The 21,333-nt window shown below is 36.6% G+C and overlaps 1 protein-coding gene across 3 annotated transcripts in view; it reads right to left on the bottom strand.

Annotated features, from left to right (window-relative positions):
* LOC102220789 (disks large-associated protein 4-like) overlaps window positions 1-21,333 on the bottom strand; it is a 99,098-nt gene that overhangs the window by 50,136 nt on the left and 27,629 nt on the right. Inside the window, exon 2 of one of the 3 annotated variants that reach the window (XM_023336058.1) lies at window positions 4,233-4,346. The exons of the other annotated variants lie outside the window; for them this stretch is intronic. The gene's annotated coding sequence lies outside the window, so the exon portion shown is untranslated. The remainder of the gene's footprint in view (window positions 1-4,232; window positions 4,347-21,333) is intronic. 3 annotated transcript variants of the gene reach the window in all.

Below are 21,333 nucleotides of genomic sequence, written 5' to 3'. Positions count from 1 at the left end.
AATACTTCTCTTTGAACACTATTGCTACGAAAAGTGAACCAAGGGTGAGTGAAAATATGACTTTACAGAAACCTGAGCCTTGTTTTATTTTTTTCCAGTTAAAAAGTTTTGCTGTTTATCTCGTGTTTACTTCAGGTCACAAAGTTTTAGCAAAGACAAGGAAAGATGTCCTCTTTAATTTCCCTGCACTTTCAAGCACAATTTTGTCTCACATTTCCAGTTTGGCATGAATTATTCATGGCAGCGGAGATAAGGAATGTAAAAAAAGCAGCACATGAATCTCAGTGGTTAGGAATAGTTAATTAGTCTATCCCAGGGGAAGGTGATAATACAATGGTAGGCAGCTGAGACAGCTCCTCAAAGTGATTTTTTTTGTCCTTGCAGGTCATTGCATGTGTTTAGTTGAAATTTGCCAGTTGCTTTGCTCCTCCTCTAAAATGCAAACTAATCTGACGGCTACAATGTCATGTGAAATTTTTTACCAGGCACTGCCTGGTAAAGAATTAATTTAAATCTTCATATAATGATAGCTAATCTAATTTTCTCTTCGGCAAAAAAATGGATTTAATTCAGGTAAGCACTAAGGATTAACTTTGTTTTGTTGTTTAAACAAGCAATATGGCTGCATTGTGACGCCTCACTGTTGCTTTGCAATAAACAGGTTCTTTCTGCATGTGCTTGTGACAAAGTGGTTTAACTCAACATTTACACTCACACATGAAAATGGCTGCAAACAGACAGGCAAATGTACAAGTGTACATTTTTGAAAAGCAGAAGTAGAGCCTCCTGCACAATCAACAAAAACGCTGAATGGTAAGTCAACTAGGATGTAACGATTCTTCGAATAATTTGAGTACCTCGATTATTAAAATTCCTCGAGAAAAATGTATCTGCCTCAAAGCTTTGTTAAATTATGTTTTAATATTTAGCTCACTGTGTTCCGGCCGGATCAATATTTTTGTTAGGCAGCACTCTCACTTCCGCCTATGAGTTGTTGCTAAGTGCTAGCAGCATAACGTCAAATCTCTGGGGGTTTTATTGTGTACACTTGGAGTATGAAAGTCTTCTCCTCCCGGAACCGCATGATGACCGTTTCAAAGCAAATGGTGAGAAGAGCGCTGCTGATGAAAGACAGAGAGAGAGAACCCGAGTACTCGATTATTCATAGCACTACTCGGTAGAGTATTCAATTACTAAAATATTCTTTTACAACAGCCCTAACACACTGATACAAACAACTGAACAAATGAGCTGTGTTCAGCTTGGGTTGCCAGGTGACAGACTGGGCTTTGCTGGGGTTGCTAGGTAACGTGGCAGTGCCTGCAGATTTGTGATGTAACGTTCCAAAGGTTTTTGAAACTGCTCCTTTTCCAGACACCAATAAACATAAACATATTACCAAAACCTAGCTGGGTATTTTTCTAAGAGCTTGGGTTGTTTTTTAAAAGCAGTAGAAACACAAATGGAGGTACAACAGCGTGTAAATTGTGAATTTTGCAAAACATTCTAGTTTACAACCCAATAGCTGTGAAGCTTTGGACAGCAGCTGCACAACAGCATGTACTTTCCTATCTGCACAGAGAAACATCGCTCTGCAGAAATGGGGTGGATTACAATGACCTAGTTTGACATGGGTTACTGGAGCAAAACGAGTGTCAAAATGTGACAAATCTCACAGAGCCCTAAATTCCCAAGTCTCCTTTTGTTCGTTCCCATCGCCATTCTAAAGAGACACTCTATCACAAGAGGCACTGCAGTGCTAGAGGACATGACTGATTTATCAACAGCATAGTGGTTCTCTGTCTGAAGCAGAGAACCACCTTTATTAAGGTAAAGGTGAAATTTACCTTACTTTTTCTCTTTTTTCTATGGCTGTAATGCCTCCTCTGAGCAGTGGGCACTCATCATATTGATCCAACAGTCTGGGAACCTTCATGAAATTCACAGAAAATCTTTTCACAGTCCGAGCAGAGAGATGTGACATGAGAGGATAGAAAGTGGTGCGAGTGGACATTTGCACTGGCACACCGGCTCCGATGTGCAAGGCCACAGTGGTTACATGTCTGTCAGGTCACAGGCTGCAGTGAACTGGTGTCAATTGGTGTCAATTAGCAACAATGAGCAACACTCTTACAGGCAGTCGATACTCTAATTTCCAAAATGATTTTCCCATGAAAAAAGACAGAATGAAAGAACTTTCAAATCAAACTGGATAAATAATTTTTTACCTTGACCTTTCAGTTTGAAGTTAAATAAATGATTAAAAGAGAAATAGGAATTGTGTATTTATTTACAATTTAGGTGAAGTGAAATTCTGAGAAAATCTGAAAATCCTAAATAAAATCCAGAGAAACTAAACTGCCCTTGCAATTTAGTTGCTAAATGTGTAATTTTAGCAAAGTGCAGTTTAAATTGTGAAATTTATGCAATTTGCGGAAGGACATTATGGTCAACAGAAACCATATAGGGGCCAAATAATTTACACTCCAGGTAAGTTGGTGTGGAACATTTTAAAACAAGGAGTAGCTCATGAAGCAGTATCTCAATATTTGAAGATCCCACAAAGCAATGGAAAAAAACCTACGAAGACAAAACCGTCCTTCAAACTGATAGGACCTGCAAAGAGCACAGTAGTCACAGAAACCCCAGGTTTACTCTGGAGGAGCAGCAGACATTCACAGCTCAGGTGGGAGAGCCTATTGACAGATTAACTCGTCTTTAAAAGACTTCAGATTCGGACAAAACCTTCCCTTCGGCCAAAATACACTGAAGTGGTCCAGACTTCAGAAGAATGAATACTTTATTGAGACATTGGATGTTGACGTTACTGGTGATGAGGCTGTTGAGTGAAAGCCCAGTTAGATATCAATTATTCAGATAAAGGCTTTTCTTTACTCTCCCCAAAATAATCACAGTCTGAAATATTCTCTAAACTGAAAGGGCTGAATCAGACTGGAGGTAACTATTTCACAGCTTGTGGCCTCAGACCATTACGCTTTTACTCTTAAGTGCAAACAGTGTTCACATGAGTCAGCCGATTTTTATTTAGGCATGCTGAAAACGAAACTGGACACTTCTTTTCTTTTTATTATTCCCCTGATATTTATAGCTTACTGAGAAGAAGAAGCCACAGAAAGGGGATGTAGCATTCTCCAGCCAGTCGTTTTTAGCACAGTATGTACCAAAGAGTGTTGAGTTGTGTGCTTCCCTGCATCACCTGCATGTGTCCTTTAAATCCATCTCTGTATAATTAAAGCTGTGAGTGCAAGTAGTCACGTCCTGCTGGGAGAGATGAATGCACACCGGAGTTCAGAGAGAGTCAACTCATTCCTGATTATGCTGGAATAAGCTTTAAAGTCAGTCATCGTTTCATTATGCAAAGTACACTGACTGTGTTTTGTAACATTAAATGCAATGTTTAGCATTGTATGCTTAATTAAAATTAAGCATAAAATGAGAAAATAACTGTAGTTTTCATTACCTTTTCATAGCTATATCTACAAAGTAGAAAAAAATGTTCTATATTTTCTCATTCTATTGCTTTATTTACAAAGAGAAGAAAATATTTCAAGACTTTATTTAAAGTAATTTAAATGATTATGGCTTCCAGATAAAAAAAACTGAAAAAAAAGAATTTAGCGTCTTGGAAAACTAAAATATCAGATCAATATGGGAGGGTATTCTAATAAAAAGTGTCATTCTTCTGAAAATTATGTTCATTTCTGTTCATTCAATACTTGGTTGGGATTATTTGTGCATGAAAAACTGCCTTAGTGTGGCGTTGTATGGAGGAGACCAGCCTGTGGTTCTGCTGAGGTGTAATGAAAGTCTAAGTTGCTTTCATAGCTGCCTTTGCTGTTGCACCTTCTCCAAAAAAATTTTCTTCCACTTAATTTTCCCCAAATGTGTCTGGACACAGTGCTCTGTGAATAACCAGTATGACTTTTTCAGGTCTGAAACCCCCTGAAAAAATCTTCTGAGACTAAATTTTACTCTTTGTACTTAATCTGAGTTGCACTTTCTAAAATGATAAAAATTATTAAACTTTTGAATGATATTCTAATTTTTTAAGATGTACCAAGTTCTAAAAGCCTGTTTGTGTTACTATGCATGACTGTGATGTATTTAAGCATAGGTTCAAGCTTTAACCTCATCGTATTTTCTCACTGTAAATACAGCACATCATACAAAAATCTCTACGAGAGCTGCAGCGGACGTGCATTCATCCTCACCCAAAGGCGTGCTCTTTATCTCTGCTACTGCTGCTGCATAAATGCTTCCTCATGCTCTCCTCCTCTTTTATCTCGTTGTCTTTCTCTCGCCCTCCCCTCAATGTGAGCACAACACTGAAACAAGAAAAAAAGAAAAAGAAAATGTGCTGACTGAGAGAGGGATGACGCAGTAAACATAGCTGCTCTGAATATCTAAATTAAAAGTGGCCTTGTGTATCGTTTGAATTATTCATTATGGTAAACTGGATGCAGCTGCTACTACAGGGTAAGTGAGCCTCTCCGAGTTAAAGTCAGATAGATTGCTCCATTTGACTTGCTAAAGTGGTGAATTGTAGTTAATTAACTATAGTCCCGGAAAAGCATTTAGTGGCATGGGTGAAATCAGTTTTATAAGCTCCTCCAAGGCAACAACGCAGCTCCGAACTTAATAAGTTACTCCATTAGACATGGAGGTAACTGCCAAGCCAAACAAACTACCACAGACAGTTTGACAGATTATGGTGAACTCCATTAATCTTAACATTTTATGCACATAAATTACTTTTTCCATTTAAATTCAATACAGACGAAAGCAAAGTCATATTCTATATTAGATGGATTCCATATGAATAAAGTGATTATGTGTACTGACAGTTTCTTGATACTTTATTTAAAAGAAGTAGGTGAACCTTATTTATATAGTTCACTATAAACCACAAAGTGCATTAGAATAAAAAAAGCTTTTACCTAATGGATTATCATAATCAACAAGAGAGCATTGCTTTGTTGAAAATACATTATATTCCCAAAGTATTCTCCCATCTGCATTTACACACATATGAAAGTATTTATTGTAGATATGGACAAGTCCTTTAGAAGTGCATTTGAGAGGTCAGACACTGATGTTGGACAAGAAGGGTTTTATGAGATTGAGGTCATGACTCATGCACCTCGGTGATTTTTTTCAGATCAGGATAATTTGCATATTCACCAAAGTTTAACAGGCAAGATAAATATAATGTCTGTACTACTGCAAAAACTAACATTTTCACAGGTTTCAGTGTTTTCTCCTCTTTCTTCTGACATTTTTTTGATATTGAGGTAAATATAAAAATACCAGATAAAATTTTTTTAATGTAAAATTACAATTATGACTTCAGATAGATTTACCAAAAGCCCTTAGCAGATTTTAACCACTTTTTGCTGTTTTGCTAAGTTGTGCTAAGCACAATTTACCTTTAATAAAGAGATCGATATACTTAAAACCTGAAGCCTTAATATACTATATCTTTACGTCAGCCAACTTGTCTTAATAATACAATAGTTCACAGCACAGAATATTTTATTGAACAAGTCAAAAGATCCACTGACTTTTGTCATAACAAGAAGACTCCTTTCCATTCATTAAAATAATTTCAGTAACACTTTAGCTCAAGCTGCATTTGTGTCGTTGGCATTGAATCCTGAATAGTAAAGAGTCACATAATAAGCAAATTAGTCAGTTTTTCTTTTAGATGGAACTTGTCAAAAGGTGTAAAGGGTGCAGTGGAGAATCCAAATGTAAGAATCACTTGCTGGATGCAGCCAGATGGGAATCTAAGTCTTTAATAAGTAACTGCACTGTACCCAGCACAGAGCGCTGCAGAGCTAAAAATCCTAAAATTACAAAGTAAACAGGGAATCAGAACAATAAACAAACCATGAGCCAAACAGGATGAAAAGCTAACACGAATCATCTGGCAAAGAGCAAATACCAGAATAAACTCAGAGGAACCAATCACAGCACACAACAGGAAGGCGGTGAAGAAACTGGTTCTATCACAGTGGTAATGGAAATGTGCTAATTCAGGCTAGTACCTGCAAGTGATACTTTCTGCAAGAAGAAGTTGCTTTCTGTATGACTTTTTCAGTCTCTCACATCATTATGGAGGAATTCTCACTGATTCTTCTTTCCAGCGATGGTTTAGATTATTAAGGCAGAGTATTTAAAGGTGTTTTTTGTTTCACTGGCCATGGAAACTTTTTTCCAATGAATTAGGGATTTCAATCCTGGTTCTGTACGTACCATGATTTAAAATGTTAAAGTTACGTTTTAGTACGCCTTAATCAAGAGAAACAGTTTTTTTATTTATTCAGTAGTGAAAAATTCGTCAAAAAATAATTTGCTTTTCTTAAGTTTTGGAACTTCAGAAAGTGGCTAGTAAAGAACTGACTGTAGATTTGGTTTGATTATTTTCATTTAAGGATAATCAGGTAGCCAATTGTTGGATAAATGAAATAATAAATCCACCTGGAAATAGTAATGGTTATTATTTAGGAATGCCTCAATGAGACTGTGCTGATATCTGAGAAAATGTTCTCAAATGTTGATAATCCAGATTATGTAGTGTCCCTGAATGCAACTTAAAGGTTCAGCTGTTGGGATATTCCCTCTCTTAATGGAAAATCATGTGCAGCATTTTAAGATGGTTGAATGCTGCTGAATGCAGAAGGATTTTGAGCTTGGCTAATTTTATTGTTTCAGTGAGTAATTAAGCTATGCTTTCAAAAATACTGGTAGACCTTGGGCATGGTTCTTCTATTTTCTTTGAAAAAGAAATTTCAACTACGCTTAAACAACAGACTTTTGTGATAATGGGGAGCCCACACTGTTATGATTTGGTGTCAGATTTTAAAGTTGTGCAGTGGACAGCTCTGCACATCAAGCTGTTCATCTGTAAAGCAGCACTGTATTAATTCAGAGCATGTATTTGCCAAAACAAAAGGGATTTGCCAGTACATATTCGTGTAATGTAACACCTTCACGTTAAGTCTACATAAATTTAAGCAAACCTTGTATGGTCAAACAATGAGTAATTACACTTTTAACAAATTTTTATGTTGATCTAATAAATTATAGAGGATGGCAGTGTAACACAACATCTTAGTACTATAATTATTTTATCCCCTAAAGACATAAATGGGAGCAAAAGTTGCAAAAAATGTATCTTTCATTCACTATAGAACTTTGATTGAAACTGAATCTGCTCTTTTTATTGGGAAAAAATATGTCCATGGCATTTTGTAGTGTCAATGAATGTCTGTTCTCAGCACCAGGTTGTGTCCTATGAAAACCAGCAGCAGACCAGTTGCAATACCTTGGATCGAAAACATGATGGAGTTTAACTCTAAAAGTATTCACAGACAAACCCTGCACTTTAACTGCAGACAGGAAATTCCAAATCAGGCTTGATTTATGTTATAATAAGGTGGAAAAATCATTCCTCTGATTAGTTTTGATGTAAGATTGTTTTACTTTTCCATATCTGGTCTCAGCCTTTTCAGAATACCTCGAAGGCCTGGTGATTCACCGCCGCCTTTCAAAGTAGAAAATACGTCCAATCTATAGCAGTCAGCACTGTTGTCTTTCCAACTGTACTGATAAATAAAGCGTAGCACCTTCTGCATGATGTTAACTGTGTAAATTAAAGGCTTCTGAGCGTCTCGGTGTGTGAAATGATTGGCAGGAGCTCTGGTTGCTCTTTACCAGACAGAAATAATCTCTTGCGATAATCTCTGAACTTCATCTCTTAGTGGAAAGTAGGAGAGACAAGGGGAGTGATCTCGGGTGCCGCTTGAACGAGAGCACCTGGTCCGGCCCCTTGTTCTACATCCCCCCTTCCTCTGAGCATTTAAATCTCATTCTCTTCACAAGAGTCACATCTTCACTTAGATAATGTATTATGAATCCCAGCTGAGATGATATTCAATATTGGATGAACCACACATCTTCATTTGGTGACAGTGCCGCCACTGCCATGAGGGACAGTCCCTTCTATGCAGTACAAGCGCAGATACAAAGGAAAAGCTCATTACTATTAATATTAATGATGGGGTGGCTCAAGCAAAGTGTACGTGCAATGCTTGTGTGGGAATACCGTAAACGTGTGCATGAATACTGGTTGTAAACGTGCAAACAGAAGATGTGCTAGAGTCTGACGCAGGCCTGTTATTTGTGGACGGTTTTCACGAAGGGAGGGAAGAGAGGTAGGAGCCACTACAGTCGCTATAAAACGCGCCTGGCTGTTGTTCCTTCTGCCTGAATACACATGAGTGGCCAGGCTTATCTTTCCCCTGCTCTTTCCTCGCTGAAAAACACCACGAACACAGAAATGTACTGTACATTAATGAGAACACGGGCCAATAGTTTGTCTGAGGACTCAGTGGAGCATTAGTAAATATATATATAAAAAGACCGAAGCGAGCGGCCTTTTGCTGCTGAACTGGTAATATTGTTCTCTACTGTAGATACTACTTCTGTAGATTATGTAAGCTTACTTATTTCTGTTGGTATATAAAAACGGAGAGTGAAAGTAGTCTAGCACTTTAAATATTAACACAGTGTGCCATAATGCTGCGTACGTTGCATTGCATGAAGATGAGTGGTCATAAATTTTCAAAAACTGAGCTCAGTTGGGGGGAAATGCAGAGCACATGATGAAGACAAACATGGATGGAAAAAAGGAGAGCACTTCCCCCATCCCTCTTTGTTAACGTCACCCAACGTCAGTCACAGGCAGTTCTTAACCTGTCACAACAGTATGAATCATTAATTATAAAATAAGGTAGAGGTTATGCTTTGTAGTGTTTGTAATTCTATGAATTAGTCCAACAGCTCTTAAAAACCAAAAAGAGATGGAGAAACAGTTCACAACCACATATTTTTTCTCCCGAGTCTCTGGAAATGACTTTGCAAAGAAGGTTAATTCCTACATGTAATGGACAAAACTGATCATGCCATTTATGAGTCTGTCATATGAACAGGATGTTCTTCAGTCAGAGGCTTCTTCAGATGCAGTGTAACACAGACTGCTGCAGAAGATCCTTCCAGCCTACAGTCTTCACCATCTACAGCAATCAATATGAAAGATTGTTTTGAACTCATAATCAACACAATGGGAATTACACTAACATTTTCATTCAGTATTGCAGCTAACCACAACACAATAATTGCATTCAGTGCGGAAATGCATTTTTTCTGATGTAAAAAAATCATAATAAAATAACCCTTATTCACACTTTTAGCTTGTATGATTCATTTGAAAAAATAAAAAGCTTTTTAAAGTGTATACTGCAATAACATGGTTGCATAACAAGGCCCGACTTTAAACAAAAACTTTTCTACATCACTTCTTGATTCAGTTACAGCATTCAGTCATCTAGCCTCAAAAACAGAAACTCTTGTTAACTCCAAATAAATCTTTTAACTCCAAATAAATCTCATAAGAACGTGTGGAAGAATTTCCTATGATCCAATGAAGCTAAACGTGAAATTTTGACTACAATCCCAAAACAACAAAACACAACACGCCTCCAAAAGAAAACCATACCCACACACTTTTTTTTTACCCCTCCAGGGGACCTTTTGTGGGCTCTAGTGTCCCTTATGCGAAAGTAGGCTGACAGGAAGGGGGAAGGAGAGGAGAGAAGACATGCGGCATCCGGGAGTCAAACCCCGGGCCCAGGGACATTTGGAGGCCGCGTCGAGGACTCAAGGCCTCCAAATATGGGTCGCGCTATCCCCTACGCCACCATGGCACGCCCCCCATACTCACACCATGGTGGTGGCAACAACAATTCAACATGTGGCTGTCATGATTTATGGGAGTTGAGGACCAAAATTGAGACAAATGGCTGGGAGGAACAAAGTAAATAATCTGAGTTTAATCAAGTTCAGAAAACTAACAAAAATCAGAAAAGACACTTGAAACGTTCAACCAGGAAAAAGGGAGTAAACAGGCTTAACAATGGAGTAGCAATGCAGCATATGAACAGATTGTACAATTTACTGGATGGTTGGAAACTGTGAACAAAAATAAATTAAAACACAAAACAAAATAAACATCAGCAGCAATTAAAGCTTAGTTATTCTTAGTTATTTGCTATTCTTAGCAATTAAAGCTTAGTTATTTTTTATGACAGCAATTATCTGCAATATTTTTTTGCCATTCCATCTCTTTTCTTATGGACCTGATCCAGTAGTGGAAGATCTGCATTAAATGCAACCAAGACCCAAGGAGAACAAGTTTTTCTGTACATTTTGTTTGCACTGAAACTGAAACTCCACTGAAAAATGCTATGAACAGAATAACTGAGTCATATCATGTCAAAACAGAAAGTAGAGATAATAACATAAGCTTACCGCTATAACAAATCTTGAGAATAATAAGCACATTCTAGGTTATAGTGTCACAACATTATAGACACTTTCATAACCGAGTTGAACTCAAGTTGGAGCAACTTCTCAAGGTCCAATTGGAATAAAAATATGTATTAATTGGTTTTTAAAATAGATCCTGCAGCATCTTAGTTCATTGGAGAGTGAGGTAAATGTGACATAATCATTACAGTAATGTTTAACTTCTAAGTTTTTGAGACATCCTAAAATGAAAGTTTAGACTATCACAAGAATACAGTTACTTTATCTCTACAAAGAGAAATTCACAGTTAGGAGTTTATTTTGTTTGTTCAATAATTCACTTTACTTCCATATTTATGTAAAGTTCTTATACATATGATTTCTTTTCATACTGCAGTTTCATTGCTGCAGATTTGTATCTGAATCAGCATCAGAAGTTAATATAAATGAATTAGTTCATTCAAAATTTCTTCCAGCATAATCAGTCTATAACTTTATCGTAGGCTCGTCTGAAAAATCAAAGATATGCATAACCTCTAGAGAGCTAAAAAGATTGAATTTAGTTTAATTTGATGTCCTATTCATTATTTTATCTTTTTCCTGTTAATATAGGCATGTCAGACCGAACTGAGACACTTCAACCTTTTTCAGCACATAAAAGATTGGAGTTCATGAAAATTGTAAGAAACCAAGAACATGTTCAAACAATGATCATCAAAACACAGAATAAATAGTCCATCTCCGTGTTCAGAAAGGTTCAGAGGTTTTATCTCCCATCATTAAAGCTATTAACATGGTCAGCATAAATCTGAATCAGGTTTCCATGAATATTAAACTGAACTGGGAGCAAAGTGATGACGCTAAAAGCTTGGCACTATGAGTAAAAGAGCATTTCTAAAGCATTTACCAGAGCTTTGTTATCAGAGGTGTGCAGTAAGAATTGAGGGTTTGACCTGAACCAAGGGCTGAAAGTGAGGATCACTCTATACCTGCTGCTTTATTTAACTTCATTGTTTCAAATAATCACTTTGAGGATTATTTAAATTTTTGGATTAGATGTTTATGACTCAATTCTCACTATAACCAATCTCTGTGTGATTGTAAATCTCCATCTTTTGGTTTTGTTCTGTACAAAGGACCCTAGTAGTTTTAAAACATGACATTGTAGTAAATTAATATTAGTAGTAGTAAACTTTATTCCAAATATGCAGATCAAATTATTTGCATTGCAAACACAAAAACCTAAATGTTGCAAATGATAGAAAAATAAAGCAAATATAAAAACCAAAGAATAACAAATTCAATCACATATCCAAAAAGAGAAACTTATTTAATCCCGCACTCTTTTCCAAATCACATATAATCCACCTAAAACAATTTATCTGCCTCATCCTTTATTACTTTATATTTATATCAACGCATAATAATAATTAGAATTCATATACACACACATATACAGCTCTGGAAAAAATAAAGCGCCCACTACACTGAACCACATTGAAAACCTCCTTGTTATTCCACCAAATATTGATTTCTGAACTCTTCCTGAGTTAAAACATTAGTATTGTTGTTTCTAAATGAATATGAACTTGCTTTCTTTGCATTATTTGAGGTCTGAAAGCACTGCATCTTTTTGTTATTTTGACCATTTCTCATTTTCTGCAAATAAATACTAAATTTTTGCTTGAAATTTCAAAGACATGTTGTCAGTAGTTCGTAAAATAAAAAAAACAATGTTCATTTTACTCAAACATATACCTATAAAAAGTAAAATCAGAGAAATTAATTATTTTAATGGTCTCTTAAGAGCTGTAAATGTGTATATGATTCACTGGAGAAGTACCATTTATTTCATCTCTAGTGTTGTGACAGATGAAATGATCTATAAGCAGAGGGAAAACTGTTTTAACCACAACATGCCCCTAAAAAGCATGTAAATGCTACATTCAACTCCCTGAGTCCCATTTTCACTACAAACCAAAATATTCCTCCTGTTGTATGGGTGACTTGGTAAACATTAATGGCATGACTGACCGCCATTGGCTAACAGCAGGTCAGGCCATGGCTATTATAAAGAGACAAAGGTAGCAAAGGCCAAAAAATATCTAAAAGGGGCAACAACAACAACGGCAGCCAATCTGCACACCAAGCCTGCAGCAGTCCACCAAAATTCAGACAATGTTGCAGCGAGGAAGACTGCAAAGCTAAGCAGTCTTCCATAGGATGATATTTCCCTCTCTGCCCATGAAAATAACCCACAACTGACCCAAAGACTAACTACCAAATAACTACTAAATGGAACTACTAAATGAACACAAACATCCAAGTGATTCACCAAGACATCCATCTGAGCAGCCATCTCAACAAGAGAGAGCGCCAGAGGGTCAACCATACATAAACTACTCCATCAGTGTGTGTATGACTGGATGAATGACTGACTGTTGTCTGATGTGCTTTGGAGTCCTCTGAATTGATAAAGCGCAATACAAGTGCAGCCCATTTACCATTTAACCATGCATGAACATAAAATAGGGCATTTAAAGGTACCTTAGTATATTGCATTGGGAAGAAGCTGAAGGAAGAACGAGCAAACTCCAGGTAGAAAAGCCCTGGCTGGGATTTAAATGCAGTACCTTCTTGCTGTAAGGAAATAGTGCTTAAAACTGTGCCACTGAATAAACAGAGAAGTTTAAATGTTTGCTTAAATTCCTGTCACAGCATAGAGGATGCTCTTCAGTGTAAAATACTACAAATCTAATAGCAACATTATAATCAAGGTCCCGCAAACCCCTATTTCACTAACTCAAAACAACTTGTATTCAACCCAGTTTTTATGAAAACAAAACTGAATATTAAAATAGAAAAACTGAAAGGGGAGAGGAAACCATGTGATGTCTTGCAGTAGGAAGATCCCATGTTTGAATCCCAGCCAGCTTTCTACACGAGCATGGATGAGTTCTCTTCCTCACCCCAAAAATGTGACTTTGGTCTCTACTCTAACTTGCACAATGCATTCAGCCCTTTCAAGTGACAAAGCATTGTCCTTGAATGCTCAAGTACTTTATGCTGCAATGTACTGTATTTAAGCAGAATGCTGTCATGCTGCAGTAGTGCGGTCTACTCATTATCTTGTGCTGTTTTTGACAGCGCCGCTGAATCACATCGCCCTGAGACTTTACCCAAAAGGGGAAAAGAGTCACAGCCACACTAAGGTCCAGATGACAGGGAAAGTGAGCAATAATAGTGTCCTTGTGCTGCCACTGGATTACATAATAAACTCATGATGTCAATCATGCACTAATAGGCAGTGTCCTCTTGAAACTTTTTTCAGATAAGTAGAAAAGAACATGAAATTTGTCAGGTGGAAGCTTACATGTGCATGTGCAGTAACTTCAAGTTCCCACACTTGCCTATTCTTATCTTCTTTTGTTCTCTGGAAATCCTTTTAACAATCTCCAAGAGCCCTTTCTAAACACTGACGTACCAAACAAAACGCAGAATAAATTTTAACCTGGTTCACCTGTCAAGGATTTTGTGTTTGCTTTTCGCAGCTACAAAGAGAAAATACTCTAGAGGTGCTTAAATGTCAGCGTGACAATGAACTGAAAAGCATGGGGAAAAAAAAAAAAAGAGTGCGTAAGATCCAGAATCAGTCAACCCAAGAACAACATTTGGCTCTTGGGAAGTCATGGTAAGAAATCAAGGCTAAGTTTCAAATTCAGAATGTTTCTGCTGTAAAATGTCTGGGTTTGTAGCCAAAGCAGGACTACAATTTGATAAGAATTAGGCAATGGTTAGCAGAGAAATTTAGTTTCTCATTAAGAAGATTTTGATTGTTGGATCTAACTTAAGAAAGCATTGTAGATTGGGGAAATTTTTATTATATTTCATTGAAACTGTGAAGAACAAATCTTGAAATAATTTTTCATTTAAGGCGCGTTAAGGGAAACAAAATACAAACAAAATGCACATTTTAGTTTAGCTGAAAAAGAAGTTGGTGGGCTACCTTTGATTTAAATACAGCACAAAATTACAATTACACTTTTAACAAAATGTAAAATAAAATAAAAAAATTGAAATATACCAGTAGAAATAATTTGTGTTTATATCCTATTAGATTATGTTTACGTCCTAAAAGCTTATGTAAAAATCATTTTAAAGTTTTGAAATAAAGAGCTTTTCACATACGATCACACATTGTTCTTTTGACAATATATTGTAACGTATCATTTTGTATTGCATGGCTTTCTATCAAATGATGTATCATGTATCGTATTGTAAGTCATGTCATCATATTTTGATGAAAATCATACTGCCATGTTGTATCATGTATCACAATGTATCAAATATTTTTTATCATATTGTATCCAAACTGATTATATCATTTATTACAGCATCATATTGTCTTGCATCATATTTGGCATATATTTCACATCACATAATGCATCAAAACAACTTATATGACCCTTTGACAAATTAATGCAAAGTTTTTAATGCAAAGCACATTGAAAAAGCAACAACCAAAATAGATATAAACAACCTAACTCCCAGAATGAAGGTTCACAGGGTTTGTTTTCAATTCATTGCTTAAAAAACCCAAATACTCAAACACCAGAAACAAATGGACGCAAGGCAATTTCCTAACCATTTAATCTGTTTATCATCTCCATTTATCTCAAAACATGTCTGGCTGATGTCAGTGGCAGCAGACTCTGCAAGCCGCCATCTGAGAATAGACTGCAGAAGACACAAAGACGAAGACAGAAGACTGTAAATAGCTTACAAAAATCAAGGCACGGCACAGACGTCATGCTGATCAGCAACAACATGAACACAAATAAACTGATGAATATGTGTTCCTAATCGTTCTGCAGACAAAAAAAAAAACAAGTAAACAGATACAAGAGCAACAGCTCTTTTGGAAAGGGAAAAATGTGGATACTGTAGAGCTTTCCCAGATTGTTTTACTTATGGATGTAGAAGATCAAAATACACCATCATGATTTCAAAACTCAGCAGTGTACTCTTTTTTTTTTTGTTGTTACAAAGAGCTTTTACACTTTTCTGCCACGGTACAACAGGTGCACTCAAGACTGGATATGCTCCCTGTTTTTGGAGAAACTCACAAATTCACTGTGATGTTGTCAGAAAAACTATCTGCATCTCTCTAGAAGTGCATTTGTTAGGTTGTCAATCTCTCAGGGTTTTTCTTGTCCCTTTCTTTGTGCGTTTTATTTATAGACCACCTGTTCCAGTGTGACGTCTGAATTGTGCCCAAATGTGGCACAAAAATACTTTCTTTTGAAGTTTAAATTGCTACAATATGAACAGGCATTAAAGGCTGTGACAATAATGTAAGTCTTCATTATTGCAAAGTTTTTTTTAATGCAATAAAAACTTTGCATTTAAAAGTTTTTATTGCAAAGTAATAAAACTTTGCCATAAAAATTTTTATTACTTTGCAATAAAATGGAGATGTAGCAATCCAATATATTAAAGGAAAGTTTTACTCATACACTCCATAATCCTGACCTACATGGAAGATTTGCAAGAACAGAGGCATTGTTTAAAGAAATCAATAAGAGGTTTAAGGTTTGCATAAAGCAAAACACCACAGACATGTGGCAGAAGGTGCTGGAAAATTAACACCCTGAATGCACCAACCTCAAAATGAAACATAGTGTTGGCAGCATCATGCCACACTTTTACAAACCTGGACAGCTGGAGGCATGCATTGTATGAAATCATGCAGAAACTGAAAGTATGAGCTTTGTACTGAAGGAGGAAGAATAATAATCCAGCCCTCCATCCTGTTACCAAAACAATCCTAAGATCTGATTTTGCTATTGCGCTGTTTTAGTGCCCAGCCATCTAAATGTTGAATTATTCAGGACTTGTAAATTTACCTTCTGTTTGTATTTATCGGTATGTTTTTCTTTTCTAAACTGAAGTTTAGTTTTCAGAGCCATAAATAAAAATTTGATTTTGTTTACACAATGTCCTGAATCTTCTCAATAAAGTTGAGGATTGTAATATTTGCGGTGAGTTTTCTAAGACCCTCTCGTGAGGTGAACATTTTTCTTTGTGTCTTCTTTGACATTTTCCTTCCAGCTAACAACATCCGTGCTGACAATGCTGCACTCTTGCATCACTTTGTCAATCTGCCACACTCACCACTCACACTATGTGCCCTTGTACTAACGACAAACCCTCTCTGATCAAATGTCTGCCAAAGGCTTTCCAGAGGACAACACCCAGGAGACAGCTCTACACATCTTATTGATCTGACAGCGACATTGTGCCTTAAGTCGAAAAACCCCTCACCCACCCGTCCATGACCACAGGAACTATGTGGAGGCAGCAGCCATTATAAACGAAGAAGAATCCATCTCCTTTGGGTGCAGTTGTCTTGAACTGGTCAATTTTCAACAGTACAATTTATGGATTTCTGGTCAGTGTCACTGACAACATGAAAACAGGCTTTACACCTTTTAAGCCTTGATGGTGTCGACTATAAATTAGATATGAATGACCTCTAAAACATGTTAGGTTTATTGCATTTGGGAATCAGGTGCATGTGTGTGTCAAAGCCATTTCAGGCGAGCCGGGCCACTGGTATCAGCTGCCGTCATGCACTTTTCATTACTCTGGTCATTCTGCTGTGAGTACTCCATCACACATGGCCTGCCCAGTCCTGTCAGGCCTACCACACGACCACATGTACATTTCTACCTTCACAAGGACTTTGCATTGACTTCCATTCATTTTTAATTTATTTGTATACCCTAACCCTGACCTTTGCCCTACACCTATCCCAAAAAACAACACTTCTCCTTAAGGGGCTTTGAGCTCCGTAGGGAGCAGTCGGTCCTCACAGTGTAGTATTGGTTGGAAAAACAGACAAGATGAGAAATGCCATAACACACACACATGTTAACGTTTCTCTGTTTTTGCAGGAACTTTACATTGACCTTGACCTTGAAGCTAACCATTACACATCAATCAATGCATCGGTGTGCCACAACTTTCTCCATCTGAACAGATACAAAGCTGAAGTTCTTATCTTTGGAGCCAAATGATCTACATCTAGAAACTAGTGATCAGGCCAGAAATCTGGGTGTAGTGACAAACCTTCTAAGACATGAACATTCAAAAACATTTAAAGATAATTACAAAGTCAGTCTTCTGCCACCCGAAGGACATTTCCAGGATTAAAGACAATTGTCCCAGAACAATCACAAGAAACTCATATATTTCTTTATCTTTAGCTGCATTAATTACTGTAACAGTGTCTTCATAGGTCTTCCTAAAAAAAAAAAAAAATCAAGCAGCTGAACCTGATCCAGAATGCTGCTGCTGGCGTTCTCACTAAAACCAGGAAGATAGAGCACATCACCCATTTCTAAAGTCCCTACACTGGCTCCCTGTAGCTCAGAGACTTTACAATACTGTTAGTTTATAAATCACTGAACAGCTTAGCACCACAATACGTTAAAGATTTGCTGTTGCTCTATCAATCTTCCAGACCTCTCAGGTCTGGGTTCTGCTCTGCATCCCCAGAACCAGAACCAAACGAGAAGAAGCAGCATTCAGCTTCTATGCACCACTAATCCAACACATTTTCAGAAAATTGCAAAACAACCAAATCACTTAGTTCCTTTAAATCCAGACTAAAAAAAACACAATATTTAGAGTTACTTTTGACCCATAATCACTGGCACTTTGACCAAAATATCTAATGTGCATTGATGATTTTGTTGATGACATTGGACAAAATGTAATGTTCGTTAATGGCTTCATATCTGGTGACTGTATGAAGTTTTTATGACCTTTCTGTGACGTAAAGCGCTTTGAACTACTGAAATGTGCTATAAAAATAAACTTGAAACTTGATTACCAGTCCATAGCTAACTTTAACTTTAACTCAATTCTTCTTAGTCCCAAACTAACCCCTATCAGCTCTTCTTCTCAGTTGGTCACCAGATGTAGTATTGTTAGGAAAATGGTCCCTACAATCTATCAAATACAAGGCTACACACACACAAAAACACACAAGTAACATTTGTGACACAGCTTATCACCAGGCCGAGGACGGCTGTCAGGGCTGAGATCTGCTGCATCAGTGAGGCTCAGATCATCACCAGAGAAATCTTAAATGTGAAACTGATGCATAGCTGCTGGAATGTCACTTTTTCAGTGGATTGGTGTCTACACAGCCGAATTATAGCTTTGAGAAGGAATAATAAACTGTGAGCAGACAGCAGGGATGCTGCAGCAAGTGCAAATCACCCCAATAAAGAGAGAATTGTAACACTGTAGCAAGGTATTGCTCACAGATATCTTACTGAATACAATAAATAACATCAAAAATTACCAATTTACTTTTTGCTCTGTGTGGCCTAAATATGAGGGGTTATTTTATTAAATGATTGGAATACAAAGAATTACAAGAAACATTTTTTTCTGCTCTAAAGCCTATATTTACAGAAAATGATGAAGCTTTGTGGTCAATTCACTAAGTGGAAATGGTATAAACCAGTAATCTGACAGTTTTTGTTTTAGCTGTGGGCTTTGGCCCCGTTTGAACACACATTGGGAAACGTCACATAATTTACCTCCAGTGACTAAATCTTTTCATGTTTGATTAGTAACAGATCTGGTTTACTTTTACAGGCATTTATGTTAGATATACACATTTACAATTTGTCATCAATGCAATTAATGTCTTAAAATTGGAGAGATCAATTGAGAAAGCTTTCTGCCAGTTTTCAGAATAAGCTTGTGATATTGCGGCACATTTCTCCTGACATAAATGATGTGATTGAATCAAGTGCAAACACGATCTCAGTTCAATCGACATTTTTTTCATTGGTTCAAGCCCCTTTGTGATGATTTCTTCAATACCTTGATTCTATGCGAATCAAGGTATTTAACAACATTTGCTTGGATTTTTACTTCCTGGCTCATGCATTAACCATGTTTCTGCGTGTATTCTTCTGTTCTTTTGGTGCCATCAATGTCATCCCGTATTTGATTAGCAGATTTTATGTCACACTTTGTCTGTAGAAGACTGAATATGTATCCTTCCTTGCGTGTTAGGATTTTATGATAGTCAACACCATATAGCTGTGAAATGAAAGAAAACAGATTGGTGCCTTTGCATTTAATGCTTTATAAAATCACCTCTCACTATAATTACAGCTGCAAACCTTTTGAGATTTGAATATGTATTGCTCTAAACTAGGGCTCTGCAACCTTTACAATTCTAAGAAAAATTTCTGCCCTCAGTTCAACTAAATTAAACTCCTTTAGAGCCACAAATATTGCATGACCTTTTGAAAAAAGACAGCTTATAATCTGAAACATTTGCAACAGGAAACTTTTAGTGTGACCATGAAAAACGCAACAAATACTAAAAGAGATGTTTGTTATTATAGCTATATTTTTTAAAAACATTAGTTTGTTCTTACACCAGTGTGTACTTAGCCCCTAAAGAGGCATTGAAGGTTAAAAATAATAATAATAAAGATAGTAAAAAACAAATATCTTTTACACCCAAAAATGTAATACAAAATAAACTTTAAAGGTTTTTTGAACAAAGGGTCAATCTTGTGCACTGAGGGGATTTTCATACATCACAATTTCTAATTTTATTCAAATTACATATTATTAATATGTGGGTTTAAGTAATTTGATCACATGTTTTTTTTTCTTGACACTTGAAGTTTCTGACTTTTGTCAGAACCAGTCGTTTTTTATCCCAGAAGTAAAAATAAACCACTGCCGTTTTTAAGGTTTCAGTATACTCAAGGAAGGTCAGGATGTTTATACGGAAATTAAGTCAGGCTTCAAAGTCTAAAGACTACTTTGCAAGCTAGTGTGAATATAATTACATATAATTGAAGCAATTGTCCTTTTTTTTTTTTTTCAAGTTTATGATTCAGTCTGACTGGAAGGACCAGAACCTAACATTGGCATCTGAAACATGCTGTGAGTCAGCAAGATGGATTGCTAGTTTGCTCGAGAAAAAATGAGTCAGAACCTTCCGAAAGCTTCAAATTAACATATATTCCCCTAAGGTTTCTGCTAAAGAGGGGGTTTGCTTGAACTATGAAACAAAGCTATATGTACCTAACGGGAGGGTAACTTATATGGATCTGACAGATAAATAAAAAAGTGGAAGGAAGCATTACTTTTAGTCTGAAAACATTCTCATTTTGTAACTTTTTAATTGTATTTAAATACAAGGGAAAAGTTCTGTTCCAGAGACGTTGACCTTTCTGGATCAGCTAATGGTCTAAGTCATCTAAGAGTATATTATGCCAGTAGGAGAGCATGTCACGGGAAAAAAATAACAGTGTTCAATATTTCCATACCAAACAGCAGGCACATAAATAATGCAAGAGTTACAGTTTCTTTATACAAGGATACGTCAGTCAGAGTCAGGGATCAGCATTTTGGGTGCCAGATACTTGGAGAGGTCTTTGATAATGAAACGCTGAAATGCTATTACCTGACCACATGTTGAGCAGAGGGGAATGCCTTGATCTCAGAACAAAGTTGATTCAATCGATAGAAGAGGAGTCCCATGAAAACAGTACAGTAGTGACGAAGGCCTGTTTTAGACAGCTAGTGTATAGTTCCTGTAAGAATTAAGAGACCACTGCAGTGAACCCCATTAAAAACCTCCTGGTTATTCCATCAAATGCTGATTTCTGAACTCTTCCTGAGTTACAACATTAGTATTATTGTCTCTAAATTAATATAAGCTTGTTTTTTTTTCCATTATTTGAGGTCTGGAAACTCTGTCTTTTTTGTTATCTTGACCATTTCTCATTTTTTGCAAACAAATACTAAATTTTTACTTGGAATTTCGGAGACATGTTGTCAGTCGTTCATAAAATAAAAGAACAATATTCATTTTACTCAAACATTTACCTATAA

This window comes from Xiphophorus maculatus, chromosome 1 (genome assembly GCF_002775205.1).
Source record: "Xiphophorus maculatus strain JP 163 A chromosome 1, X_maculatus-5.0-male, whole genome shotgun sequence".
In the NCBI taxonomy this organism is placed as follows: domain Eukaryota; kingdom Metazoa; phylum Chordata; class Actinopteri; order Cyprinodontiformes; family Poeciliidae; genus Xiphophorus; species Xiphophorus maculatus.
Note: the sequence above shows the minus strand (reverse complement) of the source record. Positions and strands in the feature narration are given on the sequence as shown.